This window comes from Phalangium opilio, unplaced genomic scaffold (assembly GCF_054372755.1).
Source record: "Phalangium opilio isolate 3A_F unplaced genomic scaffold, DU_Popi_V2 ptg000077l_1, whole genome shotgun sequence".
Taxonomy (NCBI): Eukaryota; Metazoa; Arthropoda; class Arachnida; order Opiliones; family Phalangiidae; genus Phalangium; species Phalangium opilio.
Window position 1 is genome coordinate 3,857,387 of NW_028324185.1, and position 24,411 is coordinate 3,881,797.

At 46.3% G+C, this 24,411-nt stretch overlaps 58 non-coding genes across 58 annotated transcripts; all 58 read right to left on the minus strand.

Moving 5' to 3' along the window:
* Nucleotides 1–61: 61 nt before the first annotated feature.
* On the minus strand, nucleotides 62–361 carry LOC149656883 (signal recognition particle RNA). The gene has a single exon (XR_016370102.1).
* A 90-nt stretch (nucleotides 362–451) lies between these two features.
* On the minus strand, nucleotides 452–751 carry LOC149656884 (signal recognition particle RNA). Its single transcript, XR_016370128.1, has one exon.
* A 90-nt stretch (nucleotides 752–841) lies between these two features.
* LOC149656885 (signal recognition particle RNA) lies at nucleotides 842–1,141 on the minus strand. The gene has a single exon (XR_016370168.1).
* Nucleotides 1,142–1,230: 89 nt separating this feature from the next.
* Nucleotides 1,231–1,529, minus strand: LOC149656886 (signal recognition particle RNA). The gene has a single exon (XR_016370143.1).
* Nucleotides 1,530–1,619: 90 nt separating this feature from the next.
* Nucleotides 1,620–1,919, minus strand: LOC149656887 (signal recognition particle RNA). The gene has a single exon (XR_016370135.1).
* Nucleotides 1,920–2,009: 90 nt separating this feature from the next.
* Nucleotides 2,010–2,309, minus strand: LOC149656888 (signal recognition particle RNA). The gene has a single exon (XR_016370134.1).
* An 89-nt stretch (nucleotides 2,310–2,398) lies between these two features.
* LOC149656889 (signal recognition particle RNA) lies at nucleotides 2,399–2,698 on the minus strand. The gene has a single exon (XR_016370192.1).
* Nucleotides 2,699–2,788: 90 nt separating this feature from the next.
* Nucleotides 2,789–3,088, minus strand: LOC149656890 (signal recognition particle RNA). Its single transcript, XR_016370198.1, has one exon.
* Nucleotides 3,089–3,178: 90 nt separating this feature from the next.
* LOC149656891 (signal recognition particle RNA) lies at nucleotides 3,179–3,478 on the minus strand. The gene has a single exon (XR_016370113.1).
* Nucleotides 3,479–3,568: 90 nt separating this feature from the next.
* LOC149656892 (signal recognition particle RNA) lies at nucleotides 3,569–3,868 on the minus strand. The gene has a single exon (XR_016370163.1).
* Nucleotides 3,869–3,957: 89 nt separating this feature from the next.
* LOC149656893 (signal recognition particle RNA) lies at nucleotides 3,958–4,257 on the minus strand. Its single transcript, XR_016370193.1, has one exon.
* A 90-nt stretch (nucleotides 4,258–4,347) lies between these two features.
* On the minus strand, nucleotides 4,348–4,647 carry LOC149656894 (signal recognition particle RNA). Its single transcript, XR_016370201.1, has one exon.
* Nucleotides 4,648–4,737: 90 nt separating this feature from the next.
* LOC149656895 (signal recognition particle RNA) lies at nucleotides 4,738–5,037 on the minus strand. Its single transcript, XR_016370237.1, has one exon.
* A 90-nt stretch (nucleotides 5,038–5,127) lies between these two features.
* On the minus strand, nucleotides 5,128–5,427 carry LOC149656896 (signal recognition particle RNA). Its single transcript, XR_016370164.1, has one exon.
* Nucleotides 5,428–5,516: 89 nt separating this feature from the next.
* On the minus strand, nucleotides 5,517–5,816 carry LOC149656897 (signal recognition particle RNA). Its single transcript, XR_016370194.1, has one exon.
* A 90-nt stretch (nucleotides 5,817–5,906) lies between these two features.
* LOC149656898 (signal recognition particle RNA) lies at nucleotides 5,907–6,206 on the minus strand. The gene has a single exon (XR_016370199.1).
* A 90-nt stretch (nucleotides 6,207–6,296) lies between these two features.
* Nucleotides 6,297–6,596, minus strand: LOC149656899 (signal recognition particle RNA). The gene has a single exon (XR_016370124.1).
* A 90-nt stretch (nucleotides 6,597–6,686) lies between these two features.
* Nucleotides 6,687–6,986, minus strand: LOC149656900 (signal recognition particle RNA). The gene has a single exon (XR_016370165.1).
* Nucleotides 6,987–7,075: 89 nt separating this feature from the next.
* Nucleotides 7,076–7,375, minus strand: LOC149656901 (signal recognition particle RNA). Its single transcript, XR_016370195.1, has one exon.
* A 90-nt stretch (nucleotides 7,376–7,465) lies between these two features.
* LOC149656902 (signal recognition particle RNA) lies at nucleotides 7,466–7,765 on the minus strand. The gene has a single exon (XR_016370203.1).
* Nucleotides 7,766–7,855: 90 nt separating this feature from the next.
* On the minus strand, nucleotides 7,856–8,155 carry LOC149656903 (signal recognition particle RNA). Its single transcript, XR_016370091.1, has one exon.
* A 90-nt stretch (nucleotides 8,156–8,245) lies between these two features.
* LOC149656904 (signal recognition particle RNA) lies at nucleotides 8,246–8,545 on the minus strand. Its single transcript, XR_016370166.1, has one exon.
* Nucleotides 8,546–8,634: 89 nt separating this feature from the next.
* On the minus strand, nucleotides 8,635–8,934 carry LOC149656905 (signal recognition particle RNA). The gene has a single exon (XR_016370178.1).
* Nucleotides 8,935–9,024: 90 nt separating this feature from the next.
* LOC149656906 (signal recognition particle RNA) lies at nucleotides 9,025–9,324 on the minus strand. Its single transcript, XR_016370233.1, has one exon.
* Nucleotides 9,325–9,412: 88 nt separating this feature from the next.
* Nucleotides 9,413–9,712, minus strand: LOC149656907 (signal recognition particle RNA). Its single transcript, XR_016370202.1, has one exon.
* Nucleotides 9,713–9,801: 89 nt separating this feature from the next.
* On the minus strand, nucleotides 9,802–10,101 carry LOC149656908 (signal recognition particle RNA). The gene has a single exon (XR_016370109.1).
* A 1,886-nt stretch (nucleotides 10,102–11,987) lies between these two features.
* On the minus strand, nucleotides 11,988–12,286 carry LOC149656909 (signal recognition particle RNA). The gene has a single exon (XR_016370235.1).
* Nucleotides 12,287–12,375: 89 nt separating this feature from the next.
* Nucleotides 12,376–12,674, minus strand: LOC149656910 (signal recognition particle RNA). The gene has a single exon (XR_016370167.1).
* Nucleotides 12,675–12,763: 89 nt separating this feature from the next.
* LOC149656911 (signal recognition particle RNA) lies at nucleotides 12,764–13,063 on the minus strand. Its single transcript, XR_016370236.1, has one exon.
* Nucleotides 13,064–13,151: 88 nt separating this feature from the next.
* On the minus strand, nucleotides 13,152–13,451 carry LOC149656912 (signal recognition particle RNA). Its single transcript, XR_016370107.1, has one exon.
* An 88-nt stretch (nucleotides 13,452–13,539) lies between these two features.
* LOC149656913 (signal recognition particle RNA) lies at nucleotides 13,540–13,839 on the minus strand. The gene has a single exon (XR_016370122.1).
* An 89-nt stretch (nucleotides 13,840–13,928) lies between these two features.
* On the minus strand, nucleotides 13,929–14,228 carry LOC149656914 (signal recognition particle RNA). Its single transcript, XR_016370110.1, has one exon.
* An 89-nt stretch (nucleotides 14,229–14,317) lies between these two features.
* Nucleotides 14,318–14,617, minus strand: LOC149656915 (signal recognition particle RNA). Its single transcript, XR_016370131.1, has one exon.
* Nucleotides 14,618–14,706: 89 nt separating this feature from the next.
* On the minus strand, nucleotides 14,707–15,006 carry LOC149656916 (signal recognition particle RNA). Its single transcript, XR_016370089.1, has one exon.
* An 89-nt stretch (nucleotides 15,007–15,095) lies between these two features.
* LOC149656917 (signal recognition particle RNA) lies at nucleotides 15,096–15,394 on the minus strand. The gene has a single exon (XR_016370151.1).
* Nucleotides 15,395–15,483: 89 nt separating this feature from the next.
* LOC149656918 (signal recognition particle RNA) lies at nucleotides 15,484–15,783 on the minus strand. Its single transcript, XR_016370111.1, has one exon.
* An 89-nt stretch (nucleotides 15,784–15,872) lies between these two features.
* LOC149656919 (signal recognition particle RNA) lies at nucleotides 15,873–16,172 on the minus strand. The gene has a single exon (XR_016370097.1).
* Nucleotides 16,173–16,260: 88 nt separating this feature from the next.
* LOC149656920 (signal recognition particle RNA) lies at nucleotides 16,261–16,560 on the minus strand. Its single transcript, XR_016370123.1, has one exon.
* An 89-nt stretch (nucleotides 16,561–16,649) lies between these two features.
* LOC149656921 (signal recognition particle RNA) lies at nucleotides 16,650–16,949 on the minus strand. The gene has a single exon (XR_016370158.1).
* Nucleotides 16,950–17,038: 89 nt separating this feature from the next.
* On the minus strand, nucleotides 17,039–17,338 carry LOC149656922 (signal recognition particle RNA). Its single transcript, XR_016370106.1, has one exon.
* Nucleotides 17,339–17,427: 89 nt separating this feature from the next.
* On the minus strand, nucleotides 17,428–17,726 carry LOC149656923 (signal recognition particle RNA). The gene has a single exon (XR_016370139.1).
* An 89-nt stretch (nucleotides 17,727–17,815) lies between these two features.
* On the minus strand, nucleotides 17,816–18,115 carry LOC149656924 (signal recognition particle RNA). The gene has a single exon (XR_016370112.1).
* Nucleotides 18,116–18,204: 89 nt separating this feature from the next.
* Nucleotides 18,205–18,504, minus strand: LOC149656925 (signal recognition particle RNA). Its single transcript, XR_016370136.1, has one exon.
* An 89-nt stretch (nucleotides 18,505–18,593) lies between these two features.
* On the minus strand, nucleotides 18,594–18,892 carry LOC149656926 (signal recognition particle RNA). The gene has a single exon (XR_016370130.1).
* An 89-nt stretch (nucleotides 18,893–18,981) lies between these two features.
* LOC149656927 (signal recognition particle RNA) lies at nucleotides 18,982–19,281 on the minus strand. Its single transcript, XR_016370086.1, has one exon.
* Nucleotides 19,282–19,370: 89 nt separating this feature from the next.
* Nucleotides 19,371–19,670, minus strand: LOC149656928 (signal recognition particle RNA). The gene has a single exon (XR_016370098.1).
* An 89-nt stretch (nucleotides 19,671–19,759) lies between these two features.
* On the minus strand, nucleotides 19,760–20,058 carry LOC149656929 (signal recognition particle RNA). The gene has a single exon (XR_016370170.1).
* An 89-nt stretch (nucleotides 20,059–20,147) lies between these two features.
* Nucleotides 20,148–20,447, minus strand: LOC149656930 (signal recognition particle RNA). The gene has a single exon (XR_016370181.1).
* An 89-nt stretch (nucleotides 20,448–20,536) lies between these two features.
* LOC149656931 (signal recognition particle RNA) lies at nucleotides 20,537–20,835 on the minus strand. The gene has a single exon (XR_016370183.1).
* An 89-nt stretch (nucleotides 20,836–20,924) lies between these two features.
* LOC149656932 (signal recognition particle RNA) lies at nucleotides 20,925–21,223 on the minus strand. The gene has a single exon (XR_016370238.1).
* An 89-nt stretch (nucleotides 21,224–21,312) lies between these two features.
* On the minus strand, nucleotides 21,313–21,611 carry LOC149656933 (signal recognition particle RNA). Its single transcript, XR_016370159.1, has one exon.
* Nucleotides 21,612–21,700: 89 nt separating this feature from the next.
* On the minus strand, nucleotides 21,701–22,000 carry LOC149656934 (signal recognition particle RNA). Its single transcript, XR_016370223.1, has one exon.
* Nucleotides 22,001–22,089: 89 nt separating this feature from the next.
* On the minus strand, nucleotides 22,090–22,388 carry LOC149656935 (signal recognition particle RNA). The gene has a single exon (XR_016370216.1).
* An 89-nt stretch (nucleotides 22,389–22,477) lies between these two features.
* Nucleotides 22,478–22,777, minus strand: LOC149656936 (signal recognition particle RNA). Its single transcript, XR_016370115.1, has one exon.
* An 89-nt stretch (nucleotides 22,778–22,866) lies between these two features.
* On the minus strand, nucleotides 22,867–23,166 carry LOC149656937 (signal recognition particle RNA). Its single transcript, XR_016370119.1, has one exon.
* Nucleotides 23,167–23,255: 89 nt separating this feature from the next.
* On the minus strand, nucleotides 23,256–23,554 carry LOC149656938 (signal recognition particle RNA). Its single transcript, XR_016370171.1, has one exon.
* Nucleotides 23,555–23,643: 89 nt separating this feature from the next.
* Nucleotides 23,644–23,942, minus strand: LOC149656939 (signal recognition particle RNA). The gene has a single exon (XR_016370239.1).
* An 89-nt stretch (nucleotides 23,943–24,031) lies between these two features.
* LOC149656940 (signal recognition particle RNA) lies at nucleotides 24,032–24,330 on the minus strand. Its single transcript, XR_016370160.1, has one exon.
* Nucleotides 24,331–24,411: the final 81 nt, after the last annotated feature.

Below are 24,411 nucleotides of genomic sequence, written 5' to 3' on the forward strand. Positions count from 1 at the left end.
AACTTTGCAAGGATAACAACATTGAAGTTAAAATCACTATCTGAAGTGTAAAGACATAACAAAAGAATCGTGTACGTTCGTATTGGTTGCGTTGTGACTCGAAGCTCGCTCTCAGACGTTATCCCGTCACTGCCGAATGCGGGAACTTTTGCCTGCTGCGTTACCGCCCTGAGCCGTTTTGTCCCTCCTTAGAACAACCTGGTGGTCCATGAGCTACCTGAAGACGACCATATTGACACCCAGCTTAACGCGGACGTCCGATCTACACGAGCCCATGAGTCACAGGATTCCCAACCTCATACCATCCATCGATTCTAGCTTCCAAAGGGCTGGATTACAGGAGAACGCCACAACTCCCAGCCGCAAAATTACCTCGAATAAAACAATTCAAAGTTTGCAAGGATAACAACATTGAAGTTAAAATCACCGTCTGAAGTGTAAAGACATAACAAAAGAATCGTGTACGTTCGTATTGGTTGCGTTGTGACTCGAAGCTCGCTCTCAGACGTTATCCCGTCACTGCCGAATGCGGGAACGTTTGCCTGCTGCGTTACCGCCCTGAGCCGTTTTGTCCCTCCTTAGAACAACCTGGTGGTCCATGAGCTACCTGAAGACGACCATATTGACACCCAGCTTAACGCTGACGGTCGTTCTACACGAGTCCATGAGTCACATGAATCCCATCCTCATACCATCCATCGATTCTAGCTTCCAAAGGGCTGGATTACAGGAGAACGCCACAACTCCCAGCTGCGAAGTTATCTCGAATAAAACATTTCAAACTTTGCAAGGATAACAACATTGAAGTTAAAATCACTATCTTAAGTGTAAAGGCATAACAAAGGAATCGTGTACGGTCGTATTGGTTGCGTTGTGACTCGAAGCTCGCTCTCAGACGTTATCCCGTCACTGCCGAATGCGGGAACGTTTGCCTGCTGCGTTACCGCCCTGAGCCGTTTTGTCCCTCCTTATAACAACCTGGTGGTCCATGAGCTACCTGAAGACGACCATATTGACACCCAGCTTAACGCGGACGTCCGATCTACACGAGCCCATGAGTCACAGGATTCCCAACCTCATACCATCCATCGATTCTAGCTTCCAAAGGGCTGGATTACAGGAGAACGCCACAACTCCCAGCCGCAAAATTACCTCGAATAAAACAATTCAAAGTTTGCAAGGATAACAACATTGAAGTTAAAATCACCATCTGAAGTGAAAAACTGACAGAAGAATCGTGTACGTTCGTATTGGTTGCGTTGTGACTCGAAGCTCGCTCTCAGACGTTATCCCGTCACTGCCGAATGCGGGAACGTTTGCCTGCTGCGTTACCGCCCTGAGCCGTTTTGTCCCTCCTTAGAACAACCTGGTGGTCCATGAGCTACCTGAAGACGACCATATTGACACCCAGCTTAACGCTGACGGTCGTTCTACACGAGTCCATGAGTCACATGAATCCCATCCTCATACCATCCATCGATTCTAGCTTCCAAAGGGCTGGATTACAGGAGAACGCCACAACTCCCAGCTGCGAAGTTATCTCGAATAAAACATTTCAAACTTTGCAAGGATAACAACATTGAAGTTAAAATCACTATCTTAAGTGTAAAGGCATAACAAAGGAATCGTGTACGGTCGTATTGGTTGCGTTGTGACTCGAAGCTCGCTCTCAGACGTTATCCCGTCACTGCCGAATGCGGGAACGTTTGCCTGCTGCGTTACCGCCCTGAGCCGTTTTGTCCCTCCTTAGAACAACCTGGTGGTCCATGAGCTACCTGAAGACGACCATATTGACACCCAGCTTAACGCGGACGTCCGATCTACACGAGCCCATGAGTCACAGGATTCCCAACCTCATACCATCCATCGATTCTAGCTTCCAAAGGGCTGGATTACAGGAGAACGCCACAACTCCCAGCCGCAAAATTACCTCGAATAAAACAATTCAAAGTTTGCAAGGATAACAACATTGAAGTTAAAATCACCGTCTGAAGTGTAAAGACATAACAAAAGAATCGTGTACGTTCGTATTGGTTGCGTTGTGACTCGAAGCTCGCTCTCAGACGTTATCCCGTCACTGCCGAATGCGGGAACTTTTGCCTGCTGCGTTACCGCCCTGAGCCGTTTTGTCCCTCCTTAGAACAACCTGGTGGTCCATGAGCTACCTGAAGACGATAATATTGACACCCAGCTTAACGCTGACGTCCGATCTACACGAGTCCATGAGTCACATGAATCCCAACCTCATACCATCCATCAATTTTAGCTTCCAAAGGGCTGGATTACAGGAGAACGCCACAACTCCCAGCTGCAAAATTACCTCGAATAAAACAATCAAACTTTGCAAGGATAACAACATTGAAGTTAAAATCACTATCTGAAGTGTAAAGGCATAACAAAAGAATCGTGTACGGTCGAATTGGTTGCGTTGTGACTCGAAGCTCGCTCTCAGACGTTATCCCGTCACTGCCGAATACGGGAACGTTTGCCTGCTGCGTTACCGCCCTGAGCCGTTTTGTCCCTCCTTAGAACAACCTGGTGGTCCATGAGCTACCTTAAGACGACCATATTGACACCCAGCTTAACGCTGACGTCCGATCTACACGATCCCATGAGTCCCAGGATTACCAACGTCATACCATCCATCGATTCTAGCTTCCAAAGGGCTGGATTACAGGAGAACGCCAACACTCCCAGGTGCAAAATTACCTCCAATAAAACAATTCAAACTTTGCAAGGATAACAACATTGAAGTTAAAATCACTATCTGAAGTGTAAAGGCATAACAAAAGAATCGTGTACGGTCGTATTGGTTGCGTTGTGACTCGAAGCTCGCTCTCAGACGTTATCCCGTCACTGCCGAATGCGGGAACTTTTGCCTGCTGCGTTACCGCCCTGAGCCGTTTTGTCCCTCCTTAGAACAACCTGGTGGTCCATGAGCTACTTGAAGACGACCATATTGACACCCAGCTTAACGCTGACGGTCGTTCTACACGAGTCCATGAGTCACATGAATCCGATCCTCATACCATCCATAGATTCTAGCTTACAAAGGGCTGGATTACAGGAGATAGCAACAACTCCCAGCTGCTAAATTACCTCGAATGAAACAATTCAAACTTTGCAAGGATAACAACATTGAAGTTAAAATCACTATCTGAAGTGTAAAGACATAACAAAAGAATCGTGTACGTTCGTATTGGTTGCGTTGTGACTCGAAGCTCGCTCTCAGACGTTATCCCGTCACTGCCGAATGCGGGAACTTTTGCCTGCTGCGTTACCGCCCTGAGCCGTTTTGTCCCTCCTTAGAACAACCTGGTGGTCCATGAGCTACCTGAAGACGACCATATTGACACCCAGCTTAACGCGGACGTCCGATCTACACGAGCCCATGAGTCACAGGATTCCCAACCTCATACCATCCATCGATTCTAGCTTCCAAAGGGCTGGATTACAGGAGAACGCCACAACTCCCAGCCGCAAAATTACCTGAAATAAAACAATTCAAAGTTTGCAAGGATAACAACATTGAAGTTAAAATCACCGTCTGAAGTGTAAAGACATAACAAAAGAATCGTGTACGTTCGTATTGGTTGCGTTGTGACTCGAAGCTCGCTCTCAGACGTTATCCCGTCACTACCGAATGCGGGAACTTTTGCCTGCTGCGTTACCGCCCTGAGCCGTTTTGTCCCTCCTTAGAACAACCTGGTGGTCCATGAGCTACCTGAAGACGATAATATTGACACCCAGCTTAACGCTGACGTCCGATCTACACGAGTCCATGAGTCACATGAATCCCAACCTCATACCATCCATCAATTTTAGCTTCCAAAGGGCTGGATTACAGGAGAACGCCACAACTCCCAGCTGCAAAATTACCTCGAATAAAACAATCAAACTTTGCAAGGATAACAACATTGAAGTTAAAATCACTATCTGAAGTGTAAAGGCATAACAAAAGAATCGTGTACGGTCGAATTGGTTGCGTTGTGACTCGAAGCTCGCTCTCAGACGTTATCCCGTCACTGCCGAATACGGGAACGTTTGCCTGCTGCGTTACCGCCCTGAGCCGTTTTGTCCCTCCTTAGAACAACCTGGTGGTCCATGAGCTACCTTAAGACGACCATATTGACACCCAGCTTAACGCTGACGTCCGATCTACACGATCCCATGAGTCCCAGGATTACCAACGTCATACCATCCATCGATTCTAGCTTCCAAAGGGCTGGATTACAGGAGAACGCCAACACTCCCAGGTGCAAAATTACCTCCAATAAAACAATTCAAACTTTGCAAGGATAACAACATTGAAGTTAAAATCACTATCTGAAGTGTAAAGGCATAACAAAAGAATCGTGTACGGTCGTATTGGTTGCGTTGTGACTCGAAGCTCGCTCTCAGACGTTATCCCGTCACTGCCGAATGCGGGAACTATTGCCTGCTGCGTTACCGCCCTGAGCCGTTTTGTCCCTCCTTAGAACAACCTGGTGGTCCATGAGCTACTTGAAGACGACCATATTGACACCCAGCTTAACGCTGACGGTCGTTCTACACGAGTCCATGAGTCACATGAATCCGATCCTCATACCATCCATAGATTCTAGCTTACAAAGGGCTGGATTACAGGAGATAGCAACAACTCCCAGCTGCTAAATTACCTCGAATGAAACAATTCAAACTTTGCAAGGATAACAACATTGAAGTTAAAATCACTATCTGAAGTGTAAAGACATAACAAAAGAATCGTGTACGTTCGTATTGGTTGTGTTGTGACTCGAAGCTCGCTCTCAGACGTTATCCCGTCACTGCCGAATGCGGGAACTTTTGCCTGCTGCGTTACCGCCCTGAGCCGTTTTGTCCCTCCTTAGAACAACCTGGTGGTCCATGAGCTACCTGAAGACGACCATATTGACACCCAGCTTAACGCGGACGTCCGATCTACACGAGCCCATGAGTCACAGGATTCCCAACCTCATACCATCCATCGATTCTAGCTTCCAAAGGGCTGGATTACAGGAGAACGCCACAACTCCCAGCCGCAAAATTACCTCGAATAAAACAATTCAAAGTTTGCAAGGATAACAACATTGAAGTTAAAATCACCGTCTGAAGTGTAAAGACATAACAAAAGAATCGTGTACGTTCGTATTGGTTGCGTTGTGACTCGAAGCTCGCTCTCAGACGTTATCCCGTCACTACCGAATGCGGGAACTTTTGCCTGCTGCGTTACCGCCCTGAGCCGTTTTGTCCCTCCTTAGAACAACCTGGTGGTCCATGAGCTACCTGAAGACGATAATATTGACACCCAGCTTAACGCTGACGTCCGATCTACACGAGTCCATGAGTCACATGAATCCCAACCTCATACCATCCATCAATTTTAGCTTCCAAAGGGCTGGATTACAGGAGAACGCCACAACTCCCAGCTGCAAAATTACCTCGAATAAAACAATCAAACTTTGCAAGGATAACAACATTGAAGTTAAAATCACTATCTGAAGTGTAAAGGCATAACAAAAGAATCGTGTACGGTCGAATTGGTTGCGTTGTGACTCGAAGCTCGCTCTCAGACGTTATCCCGTCACTGCCGAATACGGGAACGTTTGCCTGCTGCGTTACCGCCCTGAGCCGTTTTGTCCCTCCTTAGAACAACCTGGTGGTCCATGAGCTACCTTAAGACGACCATATTGACACCCAGCTTAACGCTGACGTCCGATCTACACGATCCCATGAGTCCCAGGATTACCAACGTCATACCATCCATCGATTCTAGCTTCCAAAGGGCTGGATTACAGGAGAACGCCAACACTCCCAGGTGCAAAATTACCTCCAATAAAACAATTCAAACTTTGCAAGGATAACAACATTGAAGTTAAAATCACTATCTGAAGTGTAAAGGCATAACAAAAGAATCGTGTACGGTCGTATTGGTTGCGTTGTGACTCGAAGCTCGCTCTCAGACGTTATCCCGTCACTGCCGAATGCGGGAACTTTTGCCTGCTGCGTTACCGCCCTGAGCCGTTTTGTCCCTCCTTAGAACAACCTGGTGGTCCATGAGCTACTTGAAGACGACCATATTGACACCCAGCTTAACGCTGACGGTCGTTCTACACGAGTCCATGAGTCACATGAATCCGATCCTCATACCATCCATAGATTCTAGCTTACAAAGGGCTGGATTACAGGAGATAGCAACAACTCCCAGCTGCTAAATTACCTCGAATGAAACAATTCAAACTTTGCAAGGATAACAACATTGAAGTTAAAATCACTATCTGAAGTGTAAAGACATAACAAAAGAATCGTGTACGTTCGTATTGGTTGCGTTGTGACTCGAAGCTCGCTCTCAGACGTTATCCCGTCACTGCCGAATGCGGGAACTTTTGCCTGCTGCGTTACCGCCCTGAGCCGTTTTGTCCCTCCTTAGAACAACCTGGTGGTCCATGAGCTACCTGAAGACGACCATATTGACACCCAGCTTAACGCGGACGTCCGATCTACACGAGCCCATGAGTCACAGGATTCCCAACCTCATACCATCCATCGATTCTAGCTTCCAAAGGGCTGGATTACAGGAGAACGCCACAACTCCCAGCCGCAAAATTACCTGAAATAAAACAATTCAAAGTTTGCAAGGATAACAACATTGAAGTTAAAATCACCGTCTGAAGTGTAAAGACATAACAAAAGAATCGTGTACGTTCGTATTGGTTGCGTTGTGACTCGAAGCTCGCTCTCAGACGTTATCCCGTCACTACCGAATGCGGGAACTTTTGCCTGCTGCGTTACCGCCCTGAGCCGTTTTGTCCCTCCTTAGAACAACCTGGTGGTCCATGAGCTACCTGAAGACGATAATATTGACACCCAGCTTAACGCTGACGTCCGATCTACACGAGTCCATGAGTCACATGAATCCCAACCTCATACCATCCATCAATTTTAGCTTCCAAAGGGCTGGATTACAGGAGAACGCCACAACTCCCAGCTGCAAAATTACCTCGAATAAAACAATCAAACTTTGCAAGGATAACAACATTGAAGTTAAAATCACTATCTGAAGTGTAAAGGCATAACAAAAGAATCGTGTACGGTCGAATTGGTTGCGTTGTGACTCGAAGCTCGCTCTCAGACGTTATCCCGTCACTGCCGAATACGGGAACGTTTGCCTGCTGCGTTACCGCCCTGAGCCGTTTTGTCCCTCCTTAGAACAACCTGGTGGTCCATGAGCTACCTTAAGACGACCATATTGACACCCAGCTTAACGCTGACGTCCGATCTACACGATCCCATGAGTCCCAGGATTACCAACGTCGTACCATCCATCGATTCTAGCTTCCAAAGGGCTGGATTACAGGAGAACGCCAACACTCCCAGGTGCAAAATTACCTCCAATAAAACAATTCAAACTTTGCAAGGATAACAACATTGAAGTTAAAATCACTATCTGAAGTGTAAAGGCATAACAAAAGAATCGTGTACGGTCGTATTGGTTGCGTTGTGACTCGAAGCTCGCTCTCAGACGTTATCCCGTCACTGCCGAATGCGGGAACTATTGCCTGCTGCGTTACCGCCCTGAGCCGTTTTGTCCCTCCTTAGAACAACCTGGTGGTCCATGAGCTACTTGAAGACGACCATATTGACACCCAGCTTAACGCTGACGGTCGTTCTACACGAGTCCATGAGTCACATGAATCCGATCCTCATACCATCCATAGATTCTAGCTTACAAAGGGCTGGATTACAGGAGATAGCAACAACTCCCAGCTGCTAAATTACCTCGAATGAAACAATTCAAACTTTGCAAGGATAACAACATTGAAGTTAAAATCACTATCTGAAGTGTAAAGACATAACAAAAGAATCGTGTACGTTCGTATTGGTTGTGTTGTGACTCGAAGCTCGCTCTCAGACGTTATCCCGTCACTGCCGAATGCGGGAACTTTTGCCTGCTGCGTTACCGCCCTGAGCCGTTTTGTCCCTCCTTAGAACAACCTGGTGGTCCATGAGCTACCTGAAGACGACCATATTGACACCCAGCTTAACGCGGACGTCCGATCTACACGAGCCCATGAGTCACAGGATTCCCAACCTCATACCATCCATCGATTCTAGCTTCCAAAGGGCTGGATTACAGGAGAACGCCACAACTCCCAGCCGCAAAATTACCTCGAATAAAACAATTCAAAGTTTGCAAGGATAACAACATTGAAGTTAAAATCACCGTCTGAAGTGTAAAGACATAACAAAAGAATCGTGTACGTTCGTATTGGTTGCGTTGTGACTCGAAGCTCGCTCTCAGACGTTATCCCGTCACTACCGAATGCGGGAACTTTTGCCTGCTGCGTTACCGCCCTGAGCCGTTTTGTCCCTCCTTAGAACAACCTGGTGGTCCATGAGCTACCTGAAGACGATAATATTGACACCCAGCTTAACGCTGACGTCCGATCTACACGAGTCCATGAGTCACATGAATCCCAACCTCATACCATCCATCAATTTTAGCTTCCAAAGGGCTGGATTACAGGAGAACGCCACAACTCCCAGCTGCAAAATTACCTCGAATAAAACAATCAAACTTTGCAAGGATAACAACATTGAAGTTAAAATCACTATCTGAAGTGTAAAGGCATAACAAAAGAATCGTGTACGGTCGAATTGGTTGCGTTGTGACTCGAAGCTCGCTCTCAGACGTTATCCCGTCACTGCCGAATACGGGAACGTTTGCCTGCTGCGTTACCGCCCTGAGCCGTTTTGTCCCTCCTTAGAACAACCTGGTGGTCCATGAGCTACCTTAAGACGACCATATTGACACCCAGCTTAACGCTGACGTCCGATCTACACGATCCCATGAGTCCCAGGATTACCAACCTCATACCATCCATCGATTCTAGCTTCCAAAGGGCTGGATTACAGGAGAACGCCAACACTCTCAGCTGCAAAATTACCTCGAATGAAACAATTCAAACTTTGCAAGGATAACAACATTGAAGTTAAAATCACTATCTGAAGTGTAAAGACATAACAAAAGAATCGTGTACGGTCGAATTGGTTGCGTTGTGACTCGAAGCTCGCTCTCAGACGTTATCCCGTCACTGCCGAATGCGGGAACGTTTGCCTGCTGCGTTACCGCCCTGAGCCGTTTTGTCCCTCCTTAGAACAACCTGGTGGTAAATGAGCTACCTGAAGACGACCATATTGACACCCAGCTTAACGCCGACGTCCGATCTACACGAGTCCTTGAGCCACAGGAATCCCAACCTCATACCATCCATCGATTCTAGCTTCCAAAAGGCTGGATTACAGGAGAACGCCACAACTCCGAGCTGCAAAGTTACCTCGAATAAAACAATTCAAACTTTGCAAGGATAACAACATTGAAGTTAAAATCACCATCTGAAGTGAAAAACTGACATAAGAATCGTGTACGGTCATATTAGTTGCGTTGTGACTCGAAGCTCGCTCTCAGACGTTATCCCGTCACTGCCGAATGCGGGAACGTTTGCCTGCTGCGTTACCGCCCTGAGCCGTTTTGTCCCTCCTTAGAACAACCTGGTGGTCCATGAGCTACCTGAAGACGACCATATTGACACCCAGCTTAACGCTGACGTCCGATCTACACGAGCCCATGAGTCACATGAATCCCAACCTCATACCATCCATCGATTCTAGCTTCCAAACGGCTGGATTACAGGAGAACGCCACAACTCCCAGCTGCGAAGTTATCTCGAATAAAACATTTCAAACTTTGCAAGGATATCAACATTGAAGTTAAAATCACTATCTGAAGTGTAAAGACTAACAAAAGAATCGTGTACGGTCGTATTGGTTGCGTTGTGACTCGAAGCTCGCTCTCAGACGTTATCCCGTCACTGCCGAATGCGGGAGCGTTTGCCTGCTGCGTTACCGCCTTGAGCCGTTTTGTCCCTCCTTAGAACAACCTGGTGGTCCATGAGCTACCTGAAGACGACCATATTGACACCCAGCTAAACGCTGACGTCCGATCTACACCAGTCCATGAGTCACATGAATCCCAACCTCATACCATCCATCGATTCTAGCTTCCAAAGGGCTGGATTACAGGAGAACGCCACAACTCCCAGCTGCTAAATTACCTCGAATAAAACAATTCAACATTTGCAAAGATAACAACATTGAAGTAACAAGTCGGGAAAACCAAAATTTACCTCTCCGTGTCGAGAAGATTATATAACCTTAAGTATCCAATGAAAACGCCGACCTTTTTGCCCTCATCCTTTCCCGCGCTTTGCGCTTCCGCATTTCATCCTTACTCTCAACATTATCTTCCTCCATTTTACATATAAAAATCAAATACTCACAAAAAGAAGTGGCAAAAACCTGCTGGCTCTTTACAACCACTTAATTTGACTTAATATCCAATTTCCAACAACAATAATATACCGGTAGTTTAATTGACAACCTACTAGCATCGAAATTCTCATTAAGAATGGCTCCCACGGATAAAAAAGGACAATTTTCAACTAGGTGGGCGTTATCTCATTAGATTTGAAAAATATCATTTGTCTTTTTTACCAATGCCTAACCGTTTGGATTTTTTTAAAGCAATCTTAGCACCAAAAATATTTTTGAATGAGGATAAAAAAGGTCTGTCCTCTTGCAATTTTTTAAGCCTTTATCATGATTACTCTATACAACAGAAACAAGGAGTATAAACCCATTAGTGGAAGCAGTATTTTTTTCCCAAAACAATCTCGCTTATGTTTATCCTCTCTAGACTTCGCTAAAAACGTATTACTCCTACGTAAAATATTAATAGACAGGCAAGGATTCATACCATTAAAGGAGCGCAATATTATCCATATTTTCATTTCATATACAGAAAAAAGAAATTATTATGTTTCTGAGAGTAGCTTCCCATTTTTGTTGTGGTTTTGAAAAATATATCGCAATGCACGGGCCTTGATATATATAGGAGGCAATGAATGAAATATATCAAAATGCACGGGCCTTGATAGATATAGAAGGCAATGAATGAAATATATCACAATGCACGGGCCTCGATAGATATAGGAGGCAATGAATGAAATATATCACAATGCACGGGCCTTGATAGATATAGGAGGCAATGAATGAAATATATCACAATGCACGGGCCTTGATAGATATAGGAGGCAATGATAATCTCTCTCTTTGCACGAGAGGTTTATCTTTAATATTTAAATAAATATAATTATTTTTAATTATTTTAATCTTCAATAATTAACATTAATAATAGTTAAATCGTTTAAAATAAAGTTATACCTATTATCTTCTCAAACTTTGCTAATATTGACGTTTAAAGTGAAGGGTACCCCTCTTCCCGCATTCTTCAAATTTTGGGGTATATATACGATTCGTTTCCATTATAATAGTAAGGAAAAACCGCAAATGCGAAAACCTTTGGTAGCGATCCTACCTTAGGGAGCGACTAGACGTTTCTCGTAACCCTAGCTGATCGCCGCGTATATCCTAAAACCAAACGATGATAATGGAGTAGAAGCCAATGATACAGATTGGTGTCTATGTGGAATAGACGGAAGACCAGTGGATGGTGGTGTTAGAAGCCAGTGTAAGTGCAGACTGGTGTCAATGTGGGATTGACAAAGAACAGAAGATGGTGGTGATTAGAAGCCAGTATGTACAGACTGGTGTCCAAGTGGAATGGACGAAGACCAGCAGATGGTGGTGATTAGAAGCCAGTAAGAACAGACTAGTGTCCGTGTGGGATGGATAAAGACCAGAAGATGGTGGTGTTGAGAACTCAAGTAGAGGAGCCATTTCCGTGACTGTGAAAGCAGTTCGGAAATGGCGAACACGTTTGCTCCGATACGCAAACTGCGAACGCGGTCACGTGGGTGTAACAACAGACAGACACACAGACAGACACACAGACACGGCCGTTACAGAACCTCTCCTGGACTACGTCACACGGAGAGGTAAAAATCACCATCTGAAGTGTAAAGACTAACAAAAAATCGTGTACGGCCGTATTAGTTGCGTTGTGACTCGAAGCTCGCTCTCAGACGTTATCCCGCCACTGCCGAATGCGGGAACTTTTGCCTGCTGCGTTACCGCTCTGAGCCGTTTTGTCCCTCTTAGAACAACCTGGTGGTCCATGAGCTACCTGAAGACGACCATATTGACACCCAGCTTAACGCTGACGTCCGATCTACACGAGTCCATGAGTCACATGAATCCCAACCTCATACCATCCATCGATTCTAGCTTCCAAAGGGCTGGATTACAGGAGAACGCCAAAACTCCCAGCTGCGAAGTTATCTCGAATAGAACATTTCAAACTTTGCAAGGATATCAACATTGAAGTTAAAATCACTATCTGAAGTGTAAAGACTAACAAAAGAATCGTGTACGGTCGTATTGGTTGCGTTGTGACTCGAAGCTCGCTCTCAGACGTTATCCCGTCACTGCCAAATGCGGGAGCGTTTGCCTGCTGCGTTACCGCCTTGAGCCGTTTGCCCCTCCTTAGAACAACCTGGTGGTCCATGAGCTACCTGAAGACGACCATATTGACACCCAGCTTAACGCGGACGTCCGATCTACACGAGTCCTTGAGTCACAGGAATCCCAACTTCATACCATCCATCGATTACAGCTTTCAAAGGGTTGGATTACAGGAGAACGCCACAACTCCGAGCTGCAATGTTACCTCGAATAAAACAATTCAAACTTTGCAAGGATAACAACATTGAAGTTAAAATCACCATCTGAAGTGTAAATACTAACAAAAGAATCGTGTACGGTCGTATTAGTTGCGTTGTGACTCGAAGCTCGCTCTCAGACGTTATCCCGTCAATGCCGAATGCGGGAACGTTTGCCTGCTGCGTTACCGCCCTGAGCCGTTTTGTCCCTCCTTAGAACAACCTGGTGGTCCATGAGCTACCTGAAGACGACCATATTGACACCCAGCTTAACGCTGACGTCCGATCTACACGAGTCCATGAGTCACATGAATCCCAACCTCGTACCATCCATCGATTCTAGCTTCCAAAGGGCTGGATTATAGGAGAACGCCACAACTCCCAGCTGCGAAGTTATCTAGAATAAAACATTTCAAACTTTGCAACAATAACAACATTGAAGTTAAAATCACCATCTGAAGTGAAAAACTGACATAAGAATCGTGTACGGTCGTATTTGTTGCGTTGTGACTCGAAGCTCGCTCTCAGACGTTATCCCGTCACTGCCGAATGCGGGAACGTTTGCCTGCTGCGTTACCGCCCTGAGCCGTTTTGTCCCTCCTTAGAAAAACCTGGTGGTCCATGAGCTACCTGAAGACGACCATATTGACACCCAGCTTAACGCTGACGTCCGATCTACACGAGTCCATGAGTCACATGAATCCCAACCTCGTACCATCCATCGATTCTAGCTTCCAAAGGGCTGGATTATAGGAGAACGCCACAACTCCCAGCTGCGAAGTTATCTAGAATAAAACATTTCAAACTTTGCAACAATAACAACATTGAAGTTAAAATCACCATCTGAAGTGAAAAACTGACATAAGAATCGTGTACGGTCGTATTTGTTGCGTTGTGACTCGAAGCTCGCTCTCAGACGTTATCCCGTCACTGCCGAATGCGGGAACGTTTGCCTGCTGCGTTACCGCCCTGAGCCGTTTTGTCCCTCCTTAGAAAAACCTGGTGGTCCATGAGTTACCTGAAGACGACCATATTGACACCCAGCTTAACGCTGACGTCCGATCTACACGAGTCCATGAGTCACATGAATCCCAACCTCATACCATCCATCGATTCTAGCTTCCAAAGGGCTGGATTACAGGAGAACGCCACAACTCCGAGCTGCAAAGTTACCTCGAATAAAACAATTCAAACTTTGCAAGGATAACAACATTGAAGTTAAAATCACCATCTGAAGTGTAAAGACTAACAAAAGAATCTTGTACGGCCGTATTAGTTGCGTTGTGACTCGAAGCTTGCTCTCAGACGTTATCCCGTCACTGCCGAATGCGGGAACGTTTGCCTGCTGCGTTACCGCCCTGAGCCGTTTTGTCCCTCCTTAGAACAACCTGGTGGTCCATGAGCTACCTGAAGACGACCATATTGACACCCAGCTTAACGCTGACGTCCGATCTACACGAGTCCATGAGTCACATGAATCCCAACCTCATACCATCCATCGATTCTAGCTTCCAAAGGGCTGGATTACAGGAGAACGCCACAACTCCGAGCTGCAAAGTTACCTCGAATAAAACAATTCAAACTTTGCAAGAATAACAACATTGAAGTTAAAATCACGATCTGAAGTGTAAAGACTAACAAAAGAATCGTGTACGGTCGTATTAGTTGCGTTGTGACTCGAAGCTCGCTCTCAGACGTTATCCCGTCACTGCCGAATGCGGGAACTTTTGCCTGCTGCGTTACTGCTCTGAGCCGTTTTGTCCCTCCTTAGAACAACCTGGTGGTCCATGAGCTACCTGAAGACGACCATATTGACACCCAGCTTAACGCGGACGTCCGATCTACACGAGTCCTTGAGTCACAGGAATCCCAACTTCATACCATCCATCGATTACAGCTTTCAAAGGGTTGGATTACAGGAGAACGCCACAACTCCGAGCTGCAATGTTACCTCGAATAAAACAATTCAAACTTTGCAAGGATAACAACATTGAAGTTAAAATCACCATCTGAAGTGTAAATACTAACAAAAGAATCGTGTACGGTCGTATTAGTTGCGTTGTGACTCGAAGCTCGCTCTCAGACGTTATCCCGTCAATGCCGAATGCGGGAACGTTTGCCTGCTGCGTTACCGCCCTGAGCCGTTTTGTCCCTCCTTAGAACAACCTGGTGGTCCATGAGCTACCTGAAGACGACCATATTGACACCCAGCTTAACGCTGACGTCCGATCTACACGAGTCCATGAGTACCATGAATCCCAACCTCATACCATCCATCGATTCTAGCTTCCAAAGGGCTGGATTACAGGAGAACGCCACAACTCCCAGCTGCTAAATTACCTCGAATAAAACAATTCAAACTTTGCAAAGATAACAACATTGAAGTTAAAATCACCATCTGAAGTGTAAAGACTAACAAAAGAATCTTGTACGGCCGTATTAGTTGCGTTGTGACTCGGAGCTCGCTCTCAGACGTTATCCCGTCACTGCCGAATGCGGGAACTTTTGCCTGCTGCGTTACCGCTCTGAGCCGTTTTGTCCCTCTTAGAACAACCTGGTGGTCCATGAGCTACCTGAAGACGACCATATTGACACCCAGCTTAACGCTGACGTCCGATCTACACGAGTCCATGAGTCACATGAATCCCAACCTCATACCATCCATCGATTATAGCTTCCAAAGGGCTGGATTACAGGAGAACGCCACAACTCCGAGCTGCAAAGTTACCTCGAATAAAACAATTCAAACTTTGCAAGGATAACAACATTGAAGTTAAAATCACCATCTGAAGTGTAAAGACTAACAAAAGAATCTTGTACGGCCGTATTAGTTGCGTTGTGACTCGAAGCTTGCTCTCAGACGTTATCCCGTCACTGCCGAATGCGGGAACGTTTGCCTGCTGCGTTACCGCCCTGAGCCGTTTTGTCCCTCCTTAGAACAACCTGGTGGTCCATGAGCTACCTGAAGACGACCATATTGACACCCAGCTTAACGCTGACGTCCGATCTACACGAGTCCATGAGTCACATGAATCCCAACCTCATACCATCCATCGATTCTAGCTTCCAAAGGGCTGGATTACAGGAGAACGCCACAACTCCGAGCTGCAAAGTTACCTCGAATAAAACAATTCAAACTTTGCAAGAATAACAACATTGAAGTTAAAATCACGATCTGAAGTGTAAAGACTAACAAAAGAATCGTGTACGGTCGTATTAGTTGCGTTGTGACTCGAAGCTCGCTCTCAGACGTTATCCCGTCACTGCCGAATGCGGGAACTTTTGCCTGCTGCGTTACTGCTCTGAGCCGTTTTGTCCCTCCTTAGAACAACCTGGTGGTCCATGAGCTACCTGAAGACGACCATATTGACACCCAGCTTAACGCTGACGTCCGATCTACACGAGTCCATGAGTCACATGAATCCCAACCTCGTACCATCCATCGATTCTAGCTTCCAAAGGGCTGGATTATAGGAGAACGCCACAACTCCCAGCTGCGAAGTTATCTAGAATAAAACATTTCAAACTTTGCAACAATAACAACATTGAAGTTAAAATCACCATCTGAAGTGAAAAACTGACATAAGAATCGTGTACGGTCGTATTTGTTGCGTTGTGACTCGAAGCTCGCTCTCAGACGTTATCCCGTCACTGCCGAATGCGGGAACGTTTGCCTGCTGCGTTACCGCCCTGAGCCGTTTTGTCCCTCCTTAGAAAAACCTGGTGGTCCATGAGTTACCTGAAGACGACCATATTGACACCCAGCTTAACGCTGACGTCCGATCTACACGAGTCCATGAGTCACATGAATCCCAACCTCATACCATCCATCGATTCTAGCTTCCAAAGGGCTGGATTACAGGAGAACGCCACAACTCCGAGCTGCAAAGTTACCTCGAATAAAACAATTCAAACTTTGCAAGGATAACAACATTGAAGTTAAAATCACCATCTGAAGTGTAAAGACTAACAAAAGAATCTTGTACGGCCGTATTAGTTGCGTTGTGACTCGAAGCTTGCTCTCAGACGTTATCCCGTCACTGCCGAATGCGGGAACGTTTGCCTGCTGCGTTACCGCCCTGAGCCGTTTTGTCCCTCCTTAGAACAACCTGGTGGTCCATGAGCTACCTGAAGACGACCATATTGACACCCAGTTTAACGCTGACGTCCGATCTACACGAGTCCATGAGTCACATGAATCCCAACCTCATACCATCCATCGATTCTAGCTTCCAAAGGGCTGGATTACAGGAGAACGCCACAACTCCGAGCTGCAAAGTTACCTCGAATAAAACAATTCAAACTTTGCAAGAATAACAACATTGAAGTTAAAATCACGATCTGAAGTGTAAAGACTAACAAAAGAATCGTGTACGGTCGTATTAGTTGCGTTGTGACTCGAAGCTCGCTCTCAGACGTTATCCCGTCACTGCCGAATGCGGGAACTTTTGCCTGCTGCGTTACTGCTCTGAGCCGTTTTGTCCCTCCTTAGAACAACCTGGTGGTCCATGAGCTACCTGAAGACGACCATATTGACACCCAGCTTAACGCCGACGTCCGATCTACACGAGTCCATGAGTCACATGAATCCCAACCTCGTACCATCCATCGATTCTAGCTTCCAAAGGGCTGGATTATAGGAGAACGCCACAACTCCCAGCTGCGAAGTTATCTAGAATAAAACAATTCAAACTTTGCAAGGATAACAACATTGAAGTTAAAATCACCATCTGAAGTGTAAAGACTAACAAAAGAATCTTGTACGGCCGTATTAGTTGCGTTGTGACTCGAAGCTCGCTCTCAGACGTTATCCCGTCACTGCCGAATGCGGGAACGTTTGCCTGCTGCGTTACCGCCCTGAGCCGTTTTGTCCCTCCTTAGAACAACCTGGTGGTAAATGAGCTACCTGAAGACGACCATATTGACACCCAGCTTAACGCCGACGTCCGATCTACACGAGTCCTTGAGCCACAGGAATCCCAACCTCATACCATCATCGATTCTAGCTTCCAAAGGGCTGGATTACAGGAGAACGCCACAACTCCGAGCTGCAAAGTTACCTCGAATAAAACAATTCAAACTTTGCAAGGATAACAACATTGAAGTTAAAATCACCATCTGAAGTGTAAAGACTAACAAAAGAATCTTGTACGGCCGTATTAGTTGCGTTGTGACTCGAAGCTTGCTCTCAGACGTTATCCCGTCACTGCCGAATGCGGGAACGTTTGCCTGCTGCGTTACCGCCCTGAGCCGTTTTGTCCCTCCTTAGAACAACCTGGTGGTCCATGAGCTACCTGAAGACGACCATATTGACACCCAGCTTAACGCTGACGTCCGATCTACACGAGTCCATGAGTCACATGAATCCCAACCTCATACCATCCATCGATTCTAGCTTCCAAAGGGCTGGATTACAGGAGAACGCCACAACTCCGAGCTGCAAAGTTACCTCGAATAAAACAATTCTAACTTTGCAAGAATAACAACATTGAAGTTAAAATCACGATCTGAAGTGTAAAGACTAACAAAAGAATCGTGTACGGTCGTATTATTTGCGTTGTGACTCGAAGCTCGCTCTCAGACGTTATCCCGTCACTGCCGAATGCGGGAACTTTTGCCTGCTGCGTTACTGCTCTGAGCCGTTTTGTCCCTCCTTAGAACAACCTGGTGGTCCATGAGCTACCTGAAGACGACCATATTGACACCCAGCTTAACGCTGACGTCCGATCTACACGAGTCCATGAGTCACATGAATCCCAACCTCGTACCATCCATCGATTCTAGCTTCCAAAGGGCTGGATTATAGGAGAACGCCACAACTCCCAGCTGCGAAGTTATCTAGAATAAAACATTTCAAACTTTGCAACAATAACAACATTGAAGTTAAAATCACCATCTGAAGTGAAAAACTGACATAAGAATCGTGTACGGTCGTATTTGTTGCGTTGTGACTCGAAGCTCGCTCTCAGACGTTATCCCGTCACTGCCGAATGCGGGAACGTTTGCCTGCTGCGTTACCGCCCTGAGCCGTTTTGTCCCTCCTTAGAAAAACCTGGTGGTCCATGAGCTACCTGAAGACGACCATATTGACACCCAGCTTAACGCTGACGTCCGATCTACACGAGTCCATGAGTCACATGAATCCCAACCTCATACCATCCATCGATTCTAGCTTCCAAAGGGCTGGATTACAGGAGAACGCCACAACTCGCAGCTGCTAAATTACCTCGAATAAAACAATTCAAACTTTGCAAGGATAACAACATTGAAGTTAAAATCACCATCTGAAGTGTAAAGACTAACAAAAGAATCGTGTACGGTCGTATTAGTTGCGTTGTGACTCGAAGCTCGCTCTCAGACGTTATCCCGTCACTGCCGAATGCGGGAACGTTTGCCGGCTGCGTTACCGCCCTGAGCCGTTTTGTCCCTCCTTAGAACAACCTGGTGGTCCATGAGCTACCTGAAGACGACCATATTGACACCCAGCTTAACGCTGACGTCCGATCTACACGAGTCCATGAGTCACATGAATCCCAACCTCATACCATCCATCGATTCTAGCTTCCAAAGGGCTGGATTACAGGAGAACGCCACAACTCCGAGCTGCAAAGTTACCTCGAATAAAACAATTCAAACTTTGCAAGAATAACAACATTGAAGTTAAAATCACGATCTGAAGTGTAAAGACTAACAAAAGAATCGTGTACGGTCGTATTAGTTGCGTTGTGACTCGAAGCTCGCTCTCAGACGTTATCCCGTCACTGCCGAATGCGGGAACTTTTGCCTGCTGCGTTACTGCTCTGAGCCGTTTTGTCCCTCCTTAGAACAACCTGGTGGTCCATGAGCTACCTGAAGACGACCATATTGACACCCAGCTTAACGCTGACGTCCGATCTACACGAGTCCATGAGTCACATGAATCCCAACCTCGTACCATCCATCGATTCTAGCTTCCAAAGGGCTGGATTATAGGAGAACGCCACAACTCCCAGCTGCGAAGTTATCTAGAATAAAACATTTCAAACTTTGCAACAATAACAACATTGCAGTTAAAATCACCATCTGAAGTGAAAAACTGACATAAGAATCGTGTACGGTCGTACTTGTTGCGTTGTGACTCGAAGCTCGCTCTCAGACGTTATCCCGTCACTGCCGAATGCGGGAACGTTTGCCTGCTGCGTTACCGCCCTGAGCCGTTTTGTCCCTCCTTAGAAAAACCTGGTGGTCCATGAGCTACCTGAAGACGACCATATTGACACCCAGCTTAACGCTGACGTCCGATCTACACGAGTCCATGAGTCACATGAATCCCAACCTCATACCATCCATCGATTCTAGCTTCCAAAGGGCTGGATTACAGGAGAACGCCACAACTCGCAGCTGCAAAGTTACCTCGAATAAAACAATTCTAACTTTGCAAGAATAACAACATTGAAGTTAAAATCACGATCTGAAGTGTAAAGACTAACAAAATAATCGTGTACGGTCGTATTAGTTGCGTTGTGACTCGAAGCTCGCTCTCAGACGTTATCCCGTCACTGCCGAATGCGGGAACTTTTGCCTGCTGCGTTACTGCTCTGAGCCGTTTTGTCCCTCCTTAGAACAACCTGGTGGTCCATGAGCTACCTGAAGACGACCATATTGACACCCAGCTTAACGCTGACGTCCGATCTACACGAGTCCATGAGTCACATGAATCCCAACCTCGTACCATCCATCGATTCTAGCTTCCAAAGGGCTGGATTATAGGTGAACGCCACAACTCCCAGCTGCGAAGTTATCTAGAATAAAACATTTCAAACTTTGCAACAATAACAACATTGAAGTTAAAATCACCATCTGAAGTGAAAAACTGACATAAGAATCGTGTACGGTCGTACTTGTTGCGTTGTGACTCGAAGCTCGCTCTCAGACGTTATCCCGTCACTGCCGAATGCGGGAACGTTTGCCTGCTGCGTTACCGCCCTGAGCCGTTTTGTCCCTCCTTAGAAAAACCTGGTGGTCCATGAGCTACCTGAAGACGACCATATTGACACCCAGCTTAACGCTGACGTCCGATCTACACGAGTCCATGAGTCACATGAATCCCAACCTCATATCATCCATCGATTCTAGCTTCCAAAGGGCTGGATTACAGGAGAACGCCACAACTCGCAGCTGCTAAATTACCTCGAATAAAACAATTCAAACTTTGCAAGGATAACAACATTGAAGTTAAAATCACCATCTGAAGTGTAAAGACTAACAAAAGAATCGTGTACGGTCGTATTAGTTGCGTTGTGACTCGAAGCTCGCTCTCAGACGTTATCCCGTCACTGCCGAATGCGGGAACTTTTGCCTGCTGCGTTACCGCTCTGAGCCGTTTTGTCCCTCTTAGAACAACCTGGTGGTCTATGAGCTACCTGAAGACGACCATATTGACACCCGGCTTAACGCTGACGTCCGATCTACACGAGTCCATGAGTCACATGAATCCCGACCTCATACCATCCATCGATTCTAGCTTCCAAAGGGCTGGATTACAGGAGAACGCCACAACTCCGAGCTGCAAAGTTACCTCGAATAAAACAATTCAAACTTTGCAAGGATAACAACATTGAAGTTAAAATCACCATCTGAAGTGTAAAGACTAACAAAAGAATCGTTTACGGCCGTATTAGTTGCGTTGTGACTCGAAGGTCGCTCTCAGACGATATCCGTCACTGCCGAATGCGGGAACGTTTGCCTGCTGCGTTACCGCCCTGAGCCGTTTTGTCCCTCCTTAGAAAAACCTGGTGGTCCATGAGCTACCTGAAGACGACCATATTGACACCCAGCTTAACGCTGACGTCCGATCTACACGAGTCCATGAGTCACATGAATCCCAACCTCATACCATCCATCGATTCTAGCTTCCAAAGGGCTGGATTACAGGAGAACGCCACAACTCGCAGCTGCTAAATTACCTCGAATAAAACAATTCAAACTTTGCAAGGATAACAACATTGAAGTTAAAATCACCATCTGAAGTGTAAAGACTAACAAAAGAATCGTGTACGGTCGTATTAGTTGCGTTGTGACTCGAAGCTCGCTCTCAGACGTTATCCCGTCACTGCCGAATGCGGGAACGTTTGCCTGCTGCGTTACCGCCCTAAGCCGTTTTGTCCCTCCTTAGAACAACCTGGTGGTCCATGAGCTACCTGAAGACGACCATATTGACACCCAGCTTAACGCTGACGTCCGATCTACACGAGTCCATGAGTCACATGAATCCCAACCTCATACCATCCATCGATTCTAGCTTCCAAAGGGCTGGATTACAGGAGAACGCCACAACTCCGAGCTGCAAAGTTACCTCGAATAAAACAATTCAAACTTTGCAAGGATAACAACATTGAAGTTCAAATCACCATCTGAAGTGTAAAGACTAACCAAAGAATCGTGTACGGTCGTATTAGTTGCGTTGTGACTCGAAGCTCGCTCTCAGACGTTATCCCGTCACTGCCGAATGCGGGAACTTTTGCCTGCTGCGTTACCGCTCTGAGCCGTTTTGTCCCTCTTAGAACAACCTGGTGGTCCATGAGCTACCTGAAGACGACCATATTGACACCCGGCTTAACGCTGACGTCCGATCTACACGAGTCCATGAGTCACATGAATCCCAACCTCATACCATCCATCGATTCTAGCTTCCAAAGGGCTGGATTACAGGAGAACGCCACAACTCCGAGCTGCAAAGTTACCTCGAATAAAACAATTCAAACTTTGCAAGGATAACAACATTGAAGTTAAAATCACCATCTGAAGTGTAAAGACTAACAAAAGAATCTTGTACGGCCGTATTAGTTGCGTTGTGACTCGAAGCTTGCTCTCAGACGTTATCCCGTCACTGCCGAGTGCGGGAACGTTTGCCTGCTGCGTTACCGCCCTGAGCCGTTTCGTCCCTCCTTAGAACAACCTGGTGGTCCATGAGCTACCTGAAGACGACCATATTGACACCCAGCTTAACGCTGACGTCCGATCTACACGAGTCCATGAGTCAAATGAATCCCAACCTCATACCATCCATCGATTCTAGCTTCCAAAGGGCTGGATTACAGGAGAACGCCACAACTCCGAGCTGCAAAGTTACCTCGAATAAAACAATTCAAACTTTGCAAGAATAACAACATTGAAGTTAAAATCACGATCTGAAGTGTAAAGACTAACAAAAGAATCGTGTACGGTCGTATTAGTTGCGTTGTGACTCGAAGCTCGCTCTCAGACGTTATCCCGTCACTGCCTAATGCGGGAACTTTTGCCTGCTGCGTTACTGCTCTGAGCCGTTTTGTCCCTCCTTAGAACAACCTGGTGGTCCATGAGCTACCTGAAGACGACCATATTGACACCCAGCTTAACGCTGACGTCCGATCTACACGAGTCCATGAGTCACATGAATCCCAACCTCGTACCATCCATCGATTCTAGCTTCCAAAGGGCTGGATTATAGGAGAACGCCACAACTCCCAGCTGCGAAGTTATCTAGAATAAAACATTTCAAACTTTGCAACAATAACAACATTGAAGTTAAAATCACCATCTGAAGTGAAAAACTGACATAAGAATCGTGTACGGTCGTACTTGTTGCGTTGTGACTCGAAGCTCGCTCTCAGACGTTATCCCGTCACTGCCGAATGCGGGAACGTTTGCCTGCTGCGTTACCGCCCTGAGCCGTTTTGTCCCTCCTTAGAAAAACCTGGTGGTCCATGAGCTACCTGAAGACGACCATATTGACACCCAGCTTAACGCTGACGTCCGATCTACACGAGTCCATGAGTCACATGAATCCCAACCTCATACCATCCATCGATTCTAGCTTCCAAAGGGCTGGATTACAGGAGAACGCCACAACTCGCAGCTGCTAAATTACCTCGAATAAAACAATTCAAACTTTGCAAGGATAACAACATTGAAGTTAAAATCACCATCTGAAGTGTAAAGACTAACAAAAGAATCGTGTACGGTCGTATTAGTTGCGTTGTGACTCGAAGCTCGCTCTCAGACGTTATCCCGTCACTGCCGAATGCGGGAACTTTTGCCTGCTGCGTTACCGCTCTGAGCCGTTTTGTCCCTCTTAGAACAACCTGGTGGTCTATGAGCTACCTGAAGACGACCATATTGACACCCGGCTTAACGCTGACGTCCGATCTACACGAGTCCATGAGTCACATGAATCCCGACCTCATACCATCCATCGATTCTAGCTTCCAAAGGGCTGGATTACAGGAGAACGCCACAACTCCGAGCTGCAAAGTTACCTCGAATAAAACAATTCAAACTTTGCAAGGATAACAACATTGAAGTTAAAATCACCATCTGAAGTGTAAAGACTAACAAAAGAATCGTTTACGGCCGTATTAGTTGCGTTGTGACTCGAAGGTCGCTCTCAGACGATATCCGTCACTGCCGAATGCGGGAACGTTTGCCTGCTGCGTTACCGCCCTGAGCCGTTTTGTCCCTCCTTAGAAAAACCTGGTGGTCCATGAGCTACCTGAAGACGACCATATTGACACCCAGCTTAACGCTGACGTCCGATCTACACGAGTCCATGAGTCACATGAATCCCAACCTCATACCATCCATCGATTCTAGCTTCCAAAGGGCTGGATTACAGGAGAACGCCACAACTCGCAGCTGCTAAATTACCTCGAATAAAACAATTCAAACTTTGCAAGGATAACAACATTGAAGTTAAAATCACCATCTGAAGTGTAAA